At 34.9% G+C, this 19,381-nt stretch overlaps 1 long non-coding RNA gene and 1 pseudogene across 1 annotated transcript; one reads left to right on the forward strand and one right to left on the reverse strand.

Annotated features, from left to right (window-relative positions):
* Positions 1 to 7,464: 7,464 nt before the first annotated feature.
* Positions 7,465 to 13,938, reverse strand: LOC145821050 (uncharacterized). Its single transcript, XR_014363088.1, has 4 exons — positions 13,761 to 13,938; positions 11,802 to 11,848; positions 9,337 to 9,433; positions 7,465 to 8,130 (listed from the first exon to the last, which is right to left on the reverse strand). It is a non-coding gene; the product is annotated as an uncharacterized LOC145821050 (long non-coding RNA).
* On the forward strand, positions 12,205 to 13,140 carry LOC114282685 (jasmonoyl--L-amino acid synthetase JAR6 pseudogene; annotated as a pseudogene).
* Positions 13,939 to 19,381: the final 5,443 nt, after the last annotated feature.

Genomic DNA, 19,381 nt, shown 5'->3' on the forward strand with positions numbered 1-19,381 from the left:
AAGTTGAATTAACATAGACTTACCATTTCGGCAGAGTTAAACTCAGAATGGAACTAAGTGTGCTTTAGTTGTATTAACAGAGAAGCCAAGGTTGAACACCTCGGCTAGTCTTTGTTTGAATCTGACTTCCGCGAGAGACCATAGACATATGCTTAATGTGAACTTAAGTGGAACTTAGGTTCACATTAGGGGGTAGGGAGCAAGAATGATAAATAAACTTAAGAGCTTGAGATTTGTTGAAATATTCAGAAAAATTTACAAGTTAAAATGGGCCTAACACTTGTTGAAATTTCGGAGAAATTTACAAGTTGAAGTTAGCCGAGGTAATTATGAATAAAGTGTCTGAGATACATATTACCCGAGGTGACCAACCAGGTTGTCAAAACTTGGAAAGGGTGAAGTCTTAATAGAAGATAGCATATGGAGGTGAAAAAGCAATAAAAATATTTTGATATTTTTAACGTGTTAGCCGAGGTATGCCGATGGTTGGCCGAGGAAAACAATCAAGGTTTATATCCGAGGTATTTTACCCCGAGGTGAATACACAATTAAGGTGTACTTTGTAGAAGTGGTAAATTATTCAGTGTGGGAACATATTAAGTTGTAAAGACAGATAAAGTATACATTTAGAAGAAAACATAAGACTTGCATTAAGAAAGAGACAACTTGTTCAAGTACATACGCAGGCATATTGGCCCAACAAAAACAAACACTATTCAAGACAAAGAAAAAAGTACAAAGAAGAGATTCTAAACAGACTATTCTACATTGGTGGTTAGCTGTGTTTCGGCTTCAACAGACAGCTAGAAAAGCTTCTTGGTAGCCTTCTCGGCCTCGATCTCTAGAAGAGTCTTGTCAAGGTTTTTCTCGGTGCTTTCAACCTCAGCTTCAGGCATTTCTTGGGGACCTTGTCCTCGTCGTCCTAAGTCAAGTCCACGGCTTGCTTATTCAGAGTTAGGGACTTGCCCCCAGCAACTTCAGTCTTCTTAGCTTTGTCAGCCTCAACTTCTTCATCCCCTTCAGCCTCATCTTCAGATTGGCTTGAAGCCAGAGGGAATGGCATGACAAGTCGGCTCTCGTCCCAGAGGGACGAGTCGTCAAGGACAGCTAAACCAGCCATCCAACCAACGGTGTAACCCCTGTTGCATGCCTATTTGACTTGTTTTTTGCATTCATCATGGATGTTGGCTACCCCTTCAGCATAGGCCTTCTCATTCGCCTCCTTTATCTCGACCACCTTGGTAGTAAGCGCCGCTTGCAGCTCGGTCTGGGCTTGAGACTCCTTATCTTTGGCCTTTTTTGCCTCGACCTGAGCAACCTCGGTAACATTTTTTCCAGCCTTGTTGTGGTCTTCGGCTTTCTTCAGGGCCAACACAGTAGCGTTGGTCTGATCTAGGAGACCTCAGATACGAGGCTCAGCTTTGTTTAGTGAAGTAAGGAGTTTGCCTGCCTCCTTTGTTTTTTGGGTTAGTACTTTCTTGAACTCATCGGTCTTGACTGCAAAGGAGTGACCCTACTGGATAGCCTGCAAGAATGCAAAGAAAATTCGTTGAGTATGAAAACCAGAGTTGAAAGTAAACCAAAAATTATAAGTGTTGAGACTTACCAAGACACAATGCTGCACTATCATCGTATAATTTTCATACTCCAAAAGCTCGGCCATCCGATTGATGTCAGCTGGGAGTAGAACGACTGTAGAAATAGTGGCACCGACTTCTAGACTATCGAGAGCATTGTCCCCAGCTAGAAGAGGTCGGTCTCCAACGTGGATAAATGGAGTCCAGGGAGCGTCGGCACGAAATCTAGAGGGCTCAGAAGATTCGTCAGACCTCGGCTTTTTTTATTGTGATTTTTCAGATGCCTCAGCCTCGACAGGTTTCTTCTTAGTAGACTTCTCTACTTCAGCCAATTTTGAAATCGGCACCGTGTCTTCTGACTCCACCTCTGTGGCATTGGGCTTGGCCCTTTTAACCCTCTTTGCCTTGGGTTTTGGCTGCAATTGGGAAGGAATGGGGAATGGACCGGCATCATGTCAAGAATGTCAGCAAGCAGGTCATCCGGGATGATTTTTGCGCAGCCCATTTCGTCGGCGGTGGAAGTAACTGTTACTCTGGTACCGAAGTGTACTGCTGGAAGGGCGATTGGTGGATTGGCTGGATCGTAAACTGATATCTTAGAATCTCGGCGTTTGTGGCTGTGAGTTCTGCCGACAAGAGCAAAAATTGGAGCTCGGCGTCGGTGATGGCACTGGGATAGAGAAATTAGTTGAGGGGTAGAAGTGGATGGTTGCTCAACTGGGTTAGAAGTAGAGGCTTGATTTGGCCTTGGAGATGAAGTTGTTGGAGGAGTTGAAGCAAATGGAAGAGTCTTGCTGCGCTTGGGAACTTCTGGCAGGTCCGACTTGTATGTAGGGATATAGTTGAGTAGCAGGGGAGCTTTGTGGGGGTTAATAGGCAGGCCCAGCAGCCTAGTCTTTGCTGGGGAAGAAGGATTGGCGGAAGTCCTTTAATGATTGGGGAAGAGCTGCAAAAGGTAGAAACAAACATTAGAACGGATAAAGGGAATAAAGTGGTAAAGTCTTTAACAGAGAAGTTGAAACTTAGTTCTTACCCTAATCATCTTTAAACACCGATCGGCGCAGAGAGAAGAAATGAAGATCATCATCTGGAGCAAATTCCCAGTTACCCGAGACAATCAAATAATCATCTTCGGCACATTTGTTGGAGTCTGGGAGGTCGACTATGATTTTGTAGGCTATGGATCTCGGTTTGAGGTAGTAAATGTAGCCTTTTTCAGACTTTAGGCCACACATGGTATAATAAAATTGGATGTCGGCTAGTGTTATCCTAGCGTTTTCTCGGCGAGCTAAAGCAATTATACCATTAATAACTCTATAGGAGTTAATGGCCAGCTGCATAGGATTGAGTTTGTAGTAGTGGAGGATTTCCCTAAATAGGATATCTAAGGAAAGCCGAAGTCCACACTCGATAAATGCTACCATAGGAAAGGGCATGGAGTTCCCAACTGACATGATAGAGTCTTCCTCTCTAGCGAACCTGATCTGAACGTTGGCTAGAATAGAAAATTCTTGCCTAAAGTACTCCAACTTGGCCGGGGTGTCAACTCTCTACCTAAACATTCCCATGATGTCGGCTTAAGGAGGATTTGTGCAAAATTTTAGAAAAGAATATTTGGTATGGGTTTGAAATCCTCGACTAAACCTTAAACTGTCACCGGAGCTAGGATTTTGAAGATCTAAAGGGATCTTGTTTTAGTTTTCCTAAAGAACAGGGTTCTAAATCAAATCCCAAACCTAAGTCTATACGGAAACAAGAATCAAAGGCAAGAATCTGAAAACAAAGCAAGAAAAGAACATGATTCAGAATTAAGAAAGCAACAGAGATTCAAGAGCGCTGAGTAGGTGTGTACAAATGTGCGCAAGTCAAGAGCAGTGACAAATTGTTAAAGCATCAAATATATGAACAGTGACACAGAGATAGATTGAACAACACAAATCGCAAACAAACATGTTCGAGATTTTGAGTGATGAAACAATAGAGTACAGCTATACAGATACAAGTCTCACAGTGACAGATGCGATGTGAAGCATATAAAAGGAAAGAAGTCATTAAAGGACAGAAATTTAGGACTTACTGAATCGGGCCGAAAATGAAGATGCCGAAGTAAGGCTTGCCGAAGTTAGACGGATGTGAGGGTTTCGCCGGAAGTACGGAACGGAGCACGGTTGCAGAAAGCTTTAAAGGTATGAAAATAGAGGTTTTTCGTAGAGAGAGAGAGCTTGAGACAGAGAGGGAAATCAAAGCTATGAAGTGAGAAGATGACGAGAGAGAAATAGGATTTTTGTTAAAGACTGAAAAGGCAGCAAAAGGAAATGAGTACGCCGTGGATGACGTATCTGTCAGGCGGCGTATGCAGAAGCGATGAGACCTGATGGCGCGTGTCAAGAATGACCCATTGGTAGAAGAACTCGTGGTGAAAACGGTTGAGAAAACCGTGCGTGACAGCTCATGCGTAGATAAAACTCTTGGAGTTCTTGATTTAATGAAGCAAAAACCTCGGCTATAGAAATGATCTCGGTTAATGAGCTTGAAGAACTTGTCTCTTGGTTCTTGGTTCTTGGACATTGATAAAGATGGTTAGTTGAGGAAATTGAAACCGATGAGTTATGATCTCGGTCGCAGAGATGAATAGATTGTTAGCTGACATGCTATATGGATAATCGATGTAGGTTCCGTCACCTCAGATTGTTGAGGTAATAGAACCTAGGGGGTAGTTGTGGGGACATATTTTTTGAATGACAAAATGTGGCGAAAGGTGATGCCAAAGTGTCAGCCGAGGTGCCACGTGGACTGGTCTTAGTTCCGAGGTGATCTTGGCTAGGCCGAGGTTTCCTGCGGAGATATTGGAATCCGAGATAGGTGGATAGGGGACAAGAGTCCTAGAATAGGGGAGGATCTCAGTCTAGATAAAGATAAAGCTCTTAGAGAGTTTATCCCTATCTAGTTAAGAGTCCAAGATAAACATTGAGCCTAAGTCCACTTAGGTGAGGCTCCTGTAGGGACCAAGTCAGTGTTGGCTATAAAAGCATGGCACCCTTGTGGGTCTGAGGTAAGTCCTCTCTTGTGAGATTAAGCACAATTTTCTATCTATAAGAGATATTTGATTACTGACTTGAGCGTCGGAGTGCCCCTAGGTGGACAAACCACTGCCGAATTCTTATCTTTCTGTGACAGGTTGTTCGGGCTTAATCTATTCTACCGGTGCTCTCCAGCTGAGTTCCCCGTTTAGTTGTGTGGTCGGAAATCAACACCCACAATTTCTAAATGTTGTTTATGTCTTTTTTCCCTTATTCTTCCTTAAATTTGGTTATTAGATCGTAGTTGTTGTGTTTGGAACAGGTTGGTTGCTTGTTTTTCAAACTTTTGTTGTCCAGATTTTCGCTCCTCCGCTCGAGCGGTACTTCTTGCCCAGATCGTAGTTATTGTCTTTTTCTCTTTTTCTTTACAATCTGAAATTAAAGCCATAAAACTCTTAGAAAAGCATTTGCATGCCAAAATGTTTGTGAAAATCAAACCAATTTTTGATTGTCAATCTCAAACCATAATTTACTCCTTAACTTGCCCAAATTTAGATTTAATTAATTTCTTCATATCAAACCCAATTTCAAACCATTTACATTAAAACTTTTTTAATTTGTCAAAATTAGAGTCAAACTTTATGAACTCATGATTTTCAAAACATTGTTCTTGTTTCTTCAAAGCATGAAATCAATTCTTAGAAATCTATGATGCATTTACAATTAGAGTATTAAAACTTGTAGAATTTGTTCATACTTGTAAAAATGAAACTCAAATTCATGCAAGACATTGAAAATCAAATCCAAAAAAATTAATTTCCAAATTTATTTCCATAACCAGGAACCTAGATCAATTTTTTCATCTTTTTGCCAATTCCTTTTTAGTTTCATGAAATTAAACATAATTACTTCTTAATTTCAGCTTTTAGGAGACTTATCTACAAGATTCAAGCTTCAATTTCTTACCTAGAATCTTCAATTTGGTGTATTCTTGACAATTTCTTCACTTCTCCTAACTTCGTTAGCCTTTCTTCAAGATTTTCAGCAAATGTGTTCTAAAGAATCTCTCTCTCTCTCTCTCCACAGCAAAACAATTAAAATGAATAAGCCCAACACTCTTACATGCCTTTTCTTGATTTCATTCATTCTTTTTTGTTTAATATTAAAATGTCCACTTTAAATTAAGCCATATGGTGATGTATATGAACAGGATTAGATTAATTACTAGTTACTCATTATCTTCATTAATCATCACTTAGTTCTAATTAATCATGATCAATGTATAACTTAATTAATTTAATTAGTCTCAATTAAGGCCTAATTAATCATTCCTAATTTTATTAATCTAAATCAAATTTTTAATTAAACTCTCATAAAACTGTACATATTAAACTAATTCAATTCAATTACGCTCATCACTCGTGGTTTCTTAAATCATCTCGACTAGAATTAATTCTTAATTTTCCTCACTGAATTAAAAATTCTTTGCGTCATATTAATGCTATTAAGCTTCTCAATCAACATTTCTAAGATATATAAACATTTCAATTTCAAGTTTAAAATTATTTCTTAACTTAATTTTAATCCTTAACATTTATTCAAATGTTGTTTTTGAAATTGATCTAATTTCGTGAGTCTCATAATTTTTGACAAATATATATTTCCAACCAATTGGATTCATTTCCATTTAATTTCCTTTCATTAAATCACATTCTATTCCTTAAATAATATAAGGTAATCAAATTCAATTAAATATTTTTATTTATGCTAATGATTATTTTGTCTAAGAAATTCATGTGTTTCCAACTCATTAATTATATTATTTTTCTAAGTATCAATTTAATTATTCCATAAAATCAAATAGGCTTAATTTTGATTCAAGACATTTAAAGGTGATCAATATTAATCATTGTAATTTGCATTATTCGGGGTGTTACAGGAAGCTTGTTGAAGGGTAACTTAATTTCTCAATTGTGAATCACTTCCAATTTTGCCTTTTATTTTGTTTTAAGTTTGTTGCTTTGGTTGGACAGTTGTATTTGCCCTTGCATTTTTATTTTTTTGTTTTGTGGTTTTTCTGTTGTTATGTTTTCTGAAATGGAGGCTTTAATGTTCTAACTGACAGTAATCTTATTTTGTCTACAAGGAAGAACAACAATGTATACAATGTTAGAAGATTTCATTCAAAGTCAAGGTGGACATGAGTGTGTTAGTGTAAGGTCTTTTAAAAAACTAGCTGATGCTGATAATTTCTATGAGACGCATGAATCCCAATATTTGGCCGCACCCTAATATTGCTTTTTCAATAGTACCAATGTTCAGTGTGCAAAATGATTTGCGATTTTTTGTGGCTGTAGAAAAGGTTGGACAACCTCTAGAAATATTCTTGAGAAAACGAGTGAATAAAATGACATTCTGTGATGTCTTAAAATACAATGATGTGAAAAAAAGAAGAGGTTTTTCTCAACTTGAAAAATGGAGTGCAACAGACCAGTATATTAGGATAAGGATTTCTCAGGTATAAGGCTCTAAATCTACTTGTGTTAAAATTTGGCTTATATTTTTTTTCATAAAGTATCTATTTTATTTTTGTATTAATATTTAGATATGTTATTTGGTGTAGGGATGTAATACAAGTAAACATTCACCTCCAAAATGTACATTTTATGTGTATTTTAAATTTACAGAGTGCCATGATACTACAAAAAACTTCACTTTTAGCAGCGGCCCAAAATGCCGCTAAAAGTAGGAAAAAGCGTCGCTAAAAACTAGAAAACCTTTAACCGCGGTTGCAATAGCGACGGCCAAATCGCCGCAATAGCCCCGTCAGTATATCCTTAAAGTGACGTTTTCCTCAAACGCTGGTATAATTATTTTTATTGCGACGGCCGATATAGTGACAGTTATAAATGTCGCTATATCTTAAATTTACCCATTACTTGCTAACTTTATAGTGACGGGTCGACCGCTGCTATATCCTTCACTTTTGCGACATTTTGTGAACCACTACTATATCTTGACTCTATTCCATCAGTTTTACACTATCGCTATAACCATAAAATTCTTTTTGAATTTTATTTGCAGCGGCAGTTATTAACCACGGTTATATACTATGTTTACTATTCAATTACCAATAATATATAGCTTGAAATTTTCAATGATTTACTAACCATTAATGGTTGTCTCTCACTTATCCCTGCTCACATTATATATCCATAAAAACATTATTTTATTCTAATGGCTCAATACTCAATAATTGTAAAAGGTAAAAGAGTCTGCATTTTTATAATCCCAAAATATCCAAAACACCTTAATTAAAAGGTTCATTACATAAGCCAGTAATACAAAAAATATCCAATATTTCTAACAAACTAATAGCCCACACTATAATCTAAAAGGTATAAATAAACTTGTCACAGGACAATAGTACGCAAAAGTATTACTTATGACGTCATTTTATAAAGACCTCCATAAAAAATGTTCAAATCGAGAAATGACGCCCATTGATTGATGCTTTCATGTTGTTTTATTTCCTGCAATAAAAATGATTGAATGAGCATAAGTATCATTTTCAATTTCAAAATATATAAAGAAAATTTAGACTACAAATAATTCTCAACAAGTCTTATCTTTTTGGTAAGTATGTGGTTTACATATCAAAAAATATCACCATACTCAAGTTGAAGATCATATTTGCATATTAAGATAGATCAGCCATTAAGAGAGAAAACAACAACAAATGGAGAGAAAAAATACAATAATGCAGAAGTGTAAGGTGGATAAAGATTTAAGAAACAAATTGTCAACAATTTGTGCAGTTAGTTCTTCTTGTTGTTCCTTAAGCACTGCAAGTTGATTTCTAAGATTAGATATAGGTGAAGACATGTAAAGGGCTTAGAACATGTAAGCAAACAACTAACAATTATTAATGTCTAGGAAATTATATCTAAATATGTGCCCACCTCGCCTCTGCTATTACTACTAAGTATAGAACTCTGATGAAAAACACCTTCCACAAGGCCTTTTAAGTTTGGATGTTGCTTTCAGCTTCTGTTTCCCAAGTGGTCTCTTGCCTATAGGTAATCACTAATAGCCTCATTGCCTCACCCTACTCCTAATCTCTCATAGTCAGTGTATCACTCAAGAGGATTATATTATGAAAGAACAACGGTTTTGAAAATGGACTTTTATTCATATATCATAAATATAAACATTACAATTGAAAGACTCTTACAAACAAGTGTTCTTTTTTTTGTAGATGAAAAGAAGTTATTACTCATGCTATCTATAATACTCTCTATTTTTTCAATGTGCCCTTGAATATAAGACTCTCTTTCCTTATATATCCTAAGGGCAGACTCCAAAGCTAGGATGTTAAAACATATCCAAATAAAAGATAAGATGCCAACAGGTTGGCATTTGGACTAAATCAGCCAATAAAGCCAAACATTAGTAACAATCACTAAATCAAGCAACCAATAGTAACATCCGAGGGTCTATTTTTTAATTGTATATTGCAGTTTGATCCATTGTTGATATTCAAATTTGTTTGATTGCCCAATTCTCTATTTCACTGGTTTGTTGGGTATTTTTACGGATACCAGTAAAGGAAACAAAGTAGAAAGTCAACCTATCAAATCCCAGTTTTGTCCAAACCAACTAACAATTTATTGGTAGAGAAGTCATTAACATTGGTTCTAAATTTGTGTCAATGTATGTGTATTGTAATGATGACTTACCCCGATTAAAAGGTTGCATTTCATGACTCCCAAAAGAGGATTTCTGATGTGTTTGTGGAGAAGCCTGGTCCGAAATGCCACTAGATCCATCTGTCACCTAATTTATACAATAAAGTTTACATGAGTATGCATAAATTTAGAAAATCATGACATATGATAAATACATCATTTAGATAAATATGTTTACTTGTAGTTATACCTGCAAACCACTAGAGCACTGTCTCTGTCTCATCAAAAATGCTACTTGCTCTTTTGAAGAGTATATTACAGCATCTTGAGCTTGTAACTAAATACTTTGAGTTTGCAACTAATCACCTTGAGTTTTTACTTGTTCCTTCAAGATTATATAAGCCATAGGAAAAGCTCATATACACCTCACAAGATTATTTTCTTTGTCTACTTCAGTAACTCTATATATCAGAGGGTCTCTAATTTGAGGGTCTTTGAGGGTTGAGGAGTTATTTACACAAAACAGAGGCCCCTAAAAACTTGCACATGAGAACTCAACCACTTATTATTGCCCAAACAAAAGCCCTTATGGACTGTCGAAAGTATTTAAAATTTGAATGCGTGAATAGAAATATGTCCTTTCATTTATCCTGTTTTCAAAAACACAATGTCACAAATACCAACATATGTTCTCCTCTTTGAAAGCTGATGCGCTTATCGCATCTGATTTGGCTAATTTAGGTTATATTTATGTTAACATAGGTATTCATCCACATGATCTATTTGTTTTGTTCCCCTTCACAACTTGGTTCTGTTTCATACTAAATAATTTTTTTTTCAAATCAGATGATTGTTGGTCGGCTCAAGAACGAAATTTAGAGGTCAATTTAAATCCTACTACATTTATGCCATGTTTTCCATCTAGTTTAATTGGTTAAGTCTGTTGGTGGTGGTACTAGAGACTTGGCATTGGAATAGTCAATCCCATTTTTATAGCTACCTTCTCATTGTGTCCATCACCATTGGACTTAAAAAAGAACTGAACAATATACCTTCCAGTCTATTAGGAAAATATTGTTTCTTTCTTTAAAACATAGTAATGTTTACTTTGGATCTAAAGGCCACTTTTAATATAAATATATTGGTTGTTAAGCGCAGAAATAGTAGAAACTGAACTTTAAAGCCAGGCATGCAATAAATTTTTTTTCATTGTAAATTGGTCTTGCAGGGTCAACTAGTCCCCGAATAAAAAAGTTTTCCATTGGGAATTAAATCTGTGGTTGACTATGTACACGATAAATGCCTCAAGCTTGGAATTTATTCTGATGCTGGGTAAAATTAATTTCATAATATTGTGTTGGAGGATTATAAATTAGATCACAATTAAATTATTATCTTGTTTTTATTTCTCAAGTGTTCTATACTGCTGTCACAATCTGATTTCTCTCTTCTGACTTATTTAACTTAATTTCTAGGATGTCTACATGTCAAGTTCGACCTAGATCAGTTTACCATGAAAATGATGAGGCAGAGCTTTTTGCCTCTTAGGTTAGTTTGTGACATATCTTATCAAATATAAGAAGAAGAAAAAGTCAAGCGTTTTCCTTAGCCTCTGTGGATTAAGGATGCCATATAATTAAATATCGTGGGTTTGGAATGGTCAAGGGTTTGGAAATTGGATTGAGGGTTTGAGCATAGATAGTGGTCAGAATGATTGAGCTTTGATGCCGTTTTGAATTGGAAATTTAAGGAGATAAGTTGCTGGATTTTCTGGGCTGTATGGTAAATCTGAAATTTTTTGGACAATAGAGAAATCTTAATTAGAATATAAAGGTTAGGGTTTGGATCAAGGTCTAAGGGTTTTAAGGACTCATTTAAGGTGACAGAAAAGATAGATGTGGTTGTTATTTATGCAGAGGCTTTCTAGAATTTAAACATATAAGAAGAACCTTTGAATCTCATTGAGATTTTCAAGAAATCTCATCTAGAAGGATTCAATGAAGTCTCACCACCACTAAAAATGTAAGAGAAATTTCTAGAAATTTCATTATCTAAACTTGTATCGTTGTCTCTGCAAGCTAACTTTATATAGAAGTATAAGACTATCTTGCTAGACTAAGAATTTCCAGAAATTCCAACAAGCATTTCAAAGACAAAGTAGAACTTGAAGGTATTCCAAATAAGGGAAGGGCGCAATAATTCTCATAAACAACCACCTAAATAGTTCATTCTCTAAATTAAAAAGAAAGTTACCAAATTACCTCCAAATCTGGAAAAAAAAAAAAAATTAAAAATAATAATAGATAAAAAAAAATACCCATATAAATGTGTCTTAAAATTATCAGGAATTCATGAATTTAGATGAAAATTCTGCCAGTTTACCACATTATCTATCCATGAGCTTCATTAATTGATATTTTATGATGTGTTATTAAGGGTGTGGATTTTTTGAAGTATGACAACTGTTACAATCTAGGAATCAAACCACAGGTGCGGACATACATGACTATGCTCACCTCTCTTAGACGGGTGCAGACTTCTTTCTTCGCAAGATATGATATACCTATATTCGCAAACTAAAAGTTAAAACCAGAGAGAGCATAAAAATAAGAACATCAAGATGCTGATTTTCCAGTCCAAGTTTTTAATAGCTATATTTAACAACAAACATTAAAAAAAAAACATCAGTTATCTATTAGAAGAAATATAGATGTCCTCATTAATAACCCATACAATATACTTCAATGGCAACTAGACAAGTGTCCTGACAAACCCACACAAATTTGAGATCTTTACGAAGTCAAAGAGATCCAAATTCCAAAAAGGCAGTGTTTCCTATGAGATAGCATTAATAATTTCATATAAACTGAACTTTCAGGAAAAGGTGAGCTGGTGGTTGGAACACCCACATGTTCACACATGGCCACACCCACAAACAATCAGAGACTGCTTTCTAGCTTTCTTTTTGTCTTAGAATTCTCTGCATCTCTTATATTAGCGTTCAATGTGTTTCACATTTTCCTCCCTTGTACATGGTGTTAATTGTTAATAAGTTATTTTCTGATTTGAAGAATTATTGATTTGCAGGGAATTTCTAATTGGGAATGGTAAGGCCTTGTAATTTATCTACAGCAGCAAGCAGTTTAAAAAGAAATGGGGTCTGGCAGCAGGAACTGCTACTACAAATGTGTATTGTAGTTTACAGTTTAAGAATACAATGAAGACAATGCAGTCCCCATGTTGTAGCCCTGATGAAGTGATATTTGGTCCTGACTTCCATCAATCCTTATACTACCATCTTCTAAGTGGACTCATTTACTAGGACGAAGTCCAAGTTGTGTCTTCTACATTTGCCCACAGCATTGTACATTCCTTCCAAACCTTTGAACAAGTTTGGGAGAAACTCTGTACTGACATCTGTGAAGAGGTTCTCAGCAGCCGAATCACCGTCCCATCTATTCGAACAGCTATGTCGAAATTGCCAAAGCCAAACCCTGAATTAGCTGATATGATCCATAAAAAGTGCTTGGGATTAAGTAATTGGTACAGATTAATACTAGAGCTATTTCCTAAAGCCAAGCACGTCTATGGAATCATGATTGGTTCAATAGGACCTTATTGAAAAAACTGAGGCACTATGCAGGCGAGCTACCACTGTTAAGTGCTGATTATGGATCGTTTGAAGGTTGGATCGGAGCAAATGTGAACCCAAAATTGCCTCATGAGCAAGTCACTTTTGATGTGCTTCCTAATATTGGGTATTTTGAATTTATTCCATGTATAATTCCCTTGAAACTAGAAAACTTGCATCTTTGTTTATTTATCTCATGGTTCAATGCACGAACGCTTTCATAAACAAGAAACAATCTCAATAAAAAGAGGCAACAATTTTTTCTAATCACATTATTAAGCCAACAAAACGTTACAAACTGTGCATTAAATTCATAAACAACAATTTTCTCAACACAAAAAAAAAAAAAAAAAAAGAGCGAGAGAGAAAAACAGAACAAACCAATAAACCAAAATGTAGAGCACTATTACTCCATTGTGACATTTTATCAAACACCTAGCAAACATAATGAATCCTCAAGCATGAGATTTTATTGTGTAACATCAACAACAATCCATGCACTTCACTAATTATATTGGTGAAAATATGAATGTCATAGATGATCAAAAATCAGAATACCAAACATGTTAATCAATATATTTTCTAAATTACTTTCCCAAATCAAAATCATTCAAGATGTTCATGAAATCCTTCAAAGTAGGGAAGTTTTGGAGATATTAGAAGCAATGAATGGAATGGCAAGTCTTAGCTTAACAATGATTTCATTGACCCAAACTTGACCGAAGATAGTAAGGGAAAAAGAGAAACAGAGACAATAGAAGAAAGAGAGAAGGGTAAAGAGATATATCGAGAGAGAAGAAGAAAGAGAGGGATAGAGAAAGAGAAATAGAGAGAGAAAACTGACCTTGAAATCACAGTGATGCTATAGCTTGATGTTGTCAATACGCCGCGGGGAGGATGAAGTCTGATACTTCGCCAAAGAAGTGTTGTGGACTAGGGCACAAATTGTGAGTTGAACGGTTTCTTTTTTTTTTTTTTGGGAGGAGGGACTGAAATTCTGATATGTTATTCATCCACACACACAAAACATACACAAAAAAAAAATCTGATTCGGCACGAAATCAGATTGAATTTGGCGGGCCTTATTTTGCTTGGCTTTTTTGTAACGGTTGAGTACAAAACGTCACTATAAAAAAATATATAGCAGCATTTTTAGGAAAAAATGCTACTAAAAATTTAATTTTTAGTTGTGGTCAATAACCGCTACAATAGCCCATCTGTAGCAGCTTTTTTCAGGCCGCTGCAATAAAAAACGCTGCTAAAACCTGATTTTCTTGTAGCTTTTATTAAAATTATTGAATTTAAAATACTTGGTAAGTTACAAATATATATATATACATATAAATTCTTTTATATATTTTCATCAATATGTATATATATAAATATTAATATTTTTTTTGTAATAGATCATGCTTCAAATGACGAGGAGTGACTAGTACTACTGAATTTGATAAGAGATATCAATAAGAATGCTCGATTACAAAATTTCCAAGGCTTAGAAAGGAGTCTCGTCGTCGGATCGGGACGTGGAGTAAGTTATTCCACTCTATGGCCCTGTTTGGTACAGCTTAATTTCAGCTTATTTCAGCTTTCAGCTTAATTTAAGCTATTTTGATGTGTTTGGTTTAGCTTATAGCTTATAGCTTATAGCTTATAGCTTTGTGGAAGTCAGAAAACAGCTTATTCTTTGAGTGGGGCAGGAGATGCTTTAAGAATAAGCTGGAAATCAGCTTAAGCTGAAAGTTATAAGCTATAAGCTGTTTAGGCATAAGCTATAAGCACTTTCCCACAGTTCTACCAAACAGGGCCTATATACAAATTCCATTCCATGCTCATTTTTAGTGGGAAGACTGTTTTCTTGTGAAAATATTTATTATTTGTCTATTTGATAGTGAAAATGCTAATCAAACTACCGAGCGAATCACCGAATATGAAATTGACAGCCGGTTAAGCAAGCGTGGCCCACCATTAAACTGGGCCGTTTCCTCTCACGTGATATTAGCACACAATCTCAATTCATGTAACTCTAAGGTGTGTTTGGAACCAACCAAGAAAATTTAAAAATAAAAGATAAAAAATCATTATTAAAATCAATTTAGAAAAATTACAAAATTATTTTAAAAAAATTAATTTTCAAACATCACCTAAACAAATATCTAATAATTATTTTGAACTGAAATCAGTGAATTTATTTTTGGGACAATCTTGGGAAATTTAAAAAGTGTGATACAACATGTGATCACACCAAAATAGATGTACACAAAAATAATTAGTATGGATATATTTATATATTTTAAGGAACCGTGAATTTAGGAATGACAATGGAGACCCTACCTAATAGTTACTTATAGAGATCCAATCCAAAATACATGGGTTTCTCTCATTTTTCTACCCATCAAGTTAGCTTGGTGGAATAATTTAAATCTCCATCAGAGGTGGGTAAGAGATGGGTACCCACCCAGTGGTGGAGCTAGAAAATTAAATCAGAAGGGGCACTTATTGATTACAACTTAATTTTTTTTTTCTTCATAACCAACAGTAAGAAGATAATAATAATTTTTGAATTAATATTAAGTATAAAAACTTAAGTAAATTATTACAAAAGTATTTCACATAAATTTTTACAATTAACTTCAAGTAAAATTGAAAAGAAAATATTACGTGTAATTAGTGTATCATGGATAATGTAAAAAAGTCATATATTTACGTTTTAAAATAAATTATATAATGGTAAGGTAATTCGAATTTTTACAAAATTTGTGTAAAAATTTCATATAATAGTGATATCACACCATTATTGACATATGATATCACAAACTAATAGTAAATCAACATATGAAGGGTGAACTCCACATGTAAATATGACTAACACTCAAATAATTTTTATATATATATAGTGAGATGAATTATATTTACATATCAATAATAATGGATATTATTTTTATATTGAGATTTTTTCAAAAAATTTTCATACATAAAAATATAATTTGTTGTAATCATTTCATTTTCAATAAAACAATCACGGTTGTTTTCATAAATTTAAAAAGGCCATTGACATTTTATTATAAATATTATTTTTGTCTAGAATTATATATATATATATATACATATAAAAAAAAGAAAAATCCAACGAGCACGTGACCCCTAGGCATTATGTGGCTCTGCCACTGGACATAACACGCACGAACGCATAAAAATCTATTGTGTAGTTTAGGCAGAGTTCAAATTCTATATAAAGAATTACGATGAACCAAAAAATTGCACAAATATAATCTAATAAAATCACACAGAGGTAATCGTCGTGATTCGTTAACATCACGAGTCAAAGTTATAAATTGCCTACTTTGATAGTAATAAGTGTCGTTTCACATTTGGTGGTGAATGAAATCATAAACTGACTGTATCAAACAAATTTGAAAACTCACAGTACACAACAAATCAATTGAATTATAAAATAAAAGATTTTTTTTTGGAAAATTTACCCATAAGTCCTAGTTTCTGAAAAGTTGAACCATTTAGTCTTAAAAGTTTTCTTATGCTCCATTTAGTCCCATTTGCACATCAATCTAATGTTCGAAACATTAATCTGATTTTCGAAATCTAATGTTCGAAACATTAATCTGATATTTGAAACATTGTAATGGGATCTTTCAGTCTATAAGAAAACTTTTAGGACTAAACAGTGTATAAGTTATTAATTTGGGATTTATTGGTGTATTCCCCCTTTTTTTTTAAAAGAAAAACGTACCAGAAAATATAATTTGTATAAAAACAGAAACAAGATTTTAACCAAACAACTTGAAATCTTCAAAAATACAATACCCGAATTTGTCTTAAAATTGTAAGAAAAAACTCTTTATGTGTACTGTGTGAAACACGTAATCATTGCACCAAATATATTAGCAAATTATATAAAAAAAAATATGTGTTTAAAACAACGTAAATTGTTTGGGTAAAACCAAACCAAACCAAACCATATATAGAGAACTATAAATACTTACAAATAAATTATATAAATCTAGAATCGATAACAATTTTATCGAGGCTTGTGTTAGACACAATTTTTTTAAGACAAATTCGTCCCCCGCTATGGTGCTTACAAGTTTTTATCAGACGTTTGTCTTCCAAGATACAACGATCGAACCTTGCAGAAGAAGCACTGCCACAGTAAATCTGGCAAACCTTACTGTAACAACCATCACCACTGTCTACCGATAAACTACTGATTACTGCTAAACTGAGACTGATTATGAAAAGTAATTGAACTGATTGAAATACTGAACTGACTGACTGAAATCTGAAACTGATTGATTGACTGTATCTGTTTAAATGCATTATCTATCTGTTTGACTGTTTGATTATCTGTTCATATTTTATGTTTAAATTGCGAATTGAAGGCCTTGTCGGCGGCCGGATCCGAAATTGATCGATGTTTTATGATCATTAGAATTTATATGATTTTATGGTGTAATTATTTGAAAACTGATTAGGTATGATTAAATTAGATTAATTAAGGTTGAATAGCATTGTTAGGCTTATTTACAATAGTGCCATTGTTAGTGGGCCATGTAGGCTAAACATATTTGAGCCTTTATACACTCAAACAAACATTTCATCAGCTCATTTCCTCACCACCACCGAACTAGAGAGAGAGAAAGTGAGTGAGTTGAATTGTCCTTGTTGATTTGCTTAGAAACTTGAAGGAATTGAAGTATAGATTGCAAATTGAGCTTGTGTATCTTGCATTGAAGACCTAAGGTAGATCATTGACCTTCTTCATTGTGTATTTGAGTTTATTCTTGCATGATTAATGGGTCTTTAGTGATCTAAGGCTTGAATTGGCTCAATAGTGTTGAATTAAAGCTCAATTGTTGCATGCATGCTTATATCCTAGCATTTTGAGGTTCACTACATGGAATTTGGTACATGCATGTTCATATTGTTGGTATAGTCCATAATTTCATCATGTTTTGGAAAGAATTGGCTCAATTGAGCTAGTTTTTGAAGCTTTGAAGTTGTTGAATTCATGCATGTTACACATTCAACATGTTCTTGAAATGTTGGTTGAAATTGGGTTTAAGTCCCTCACCTTTGGGCCTTGATTTTACAAATTGAGCTTTGAATCATGTTAAACTATGAGTTTTGAAGTGTTTTCCAGGAAATGGGCCCAAAAGAATTGAATTTGATACATTTGAAGTTGAATTTGAGCTTGAGGTTCAAATCTGGAAATTCCAGATTTTGAACTCACGCTTGAGCGGAGTGACTGGCGCTCGAGCGTGAAATTCGTGCTCCCAGTATTTTGCACTGTTTTGGTGTCCGCTCAAGCGGGGTAATTGACGCTCGAGCGTGACCTTGTGTCTTACGCTCGAGCGGATGTCGAGCGCCCAATCGAGCGTGATTTTCACCTATCCAGCACTTTTGACTGTTGTAACAACCCTCATGCTGCTTACCGACTAATGACTGATTAACCGCTAATTACTGTTAACCGAGACTGATTCTGACTGATAATCGAACTGAATAAACTACGGAACTGACTGACTGAAAACTGGAACTGAATTGACTGAGTATGTACGTTTGAATTGCATTTTATCTGTTGACTGTATGTTTGATCTGTTCATGGCTTGTGTTTAAACTGCTCATTGAAGGCCTTATCGGCGGCCGAATTAGAAACCGATTGGTGTTTTATGATCGTCGTAATTAATGTGACTTTATAGTGCTTTTATTCGAAAACTGATTAGGTATGATTAAATTAGATTAAATATTGATAAAATACAGAGTTGGCCTTAATTACAACCTTGCCCTTGAGTGGGCCACTACCTATACACTTTTGAGTTCATTACACTTGAGCCAAAAACGTTTACCTCAGCCTTCTTCCTTGCCTTGCCGACTAGAGAGAGACTAGAGGAGAGAATTGAGTTCATTTTGTTGAATTGGCTTGAATTACTTGGTGTGTTGCTTGCTAATTGAAGTGTGGATTGCTAAATCGAACCCCTAGACTTGTATCCAAGGAACCTAGGTAAGGAATTCAACCCCTCTTTGTTGTGTTTAAGCTTATTCATGCAAGATTCTTGAGCCTCTAGTGATTTAAGTCTAGAATTGGTTCATTATTGTTGATTTGAAGCTCATTTCATGCATGCATGTTTGTAATATAGATGTTTGAGTTGTTTTCATGGCAAAAGGTTACATGCATGTTCATAATTATGTTTAAGTCCATGATTTCACCATGTTTTGAAAAGATTGGCTCCTTAGAGCATCAAGTTGGAGCTTCAAAATGATTTGAATACATGCATGTTTGCATGTTCATCTTGTTCTTGAAAAATGGTTTGAAATTGAGTTTGAATTAAACACCCTTGGGCTTTGATTTCTCAAATTGAGCTTTGAACCATGTTATTCTATGTGTTTATAAATGTTTTCCAGAAAATGGGCCCAAGAGGATTGGTTTTGATGTGTTTCAATGTGAGTTTG

The sequence above is a fragment of the Camellia sinensis genome, chromosome 3, assembly GCF_055761805.1.
Source record: "Camellia sinensis isolate YWXY chromosome 3, ASM5576180v1, whole genome shotgun sequence".
NCBI classification, from domain to species: domain Eukaryota; kingdom Viridiplantae; phylum Streptophyta; class Magnoliopsida; order Ericales; family Theaceae; genus Camellia; species Camellia sinensis.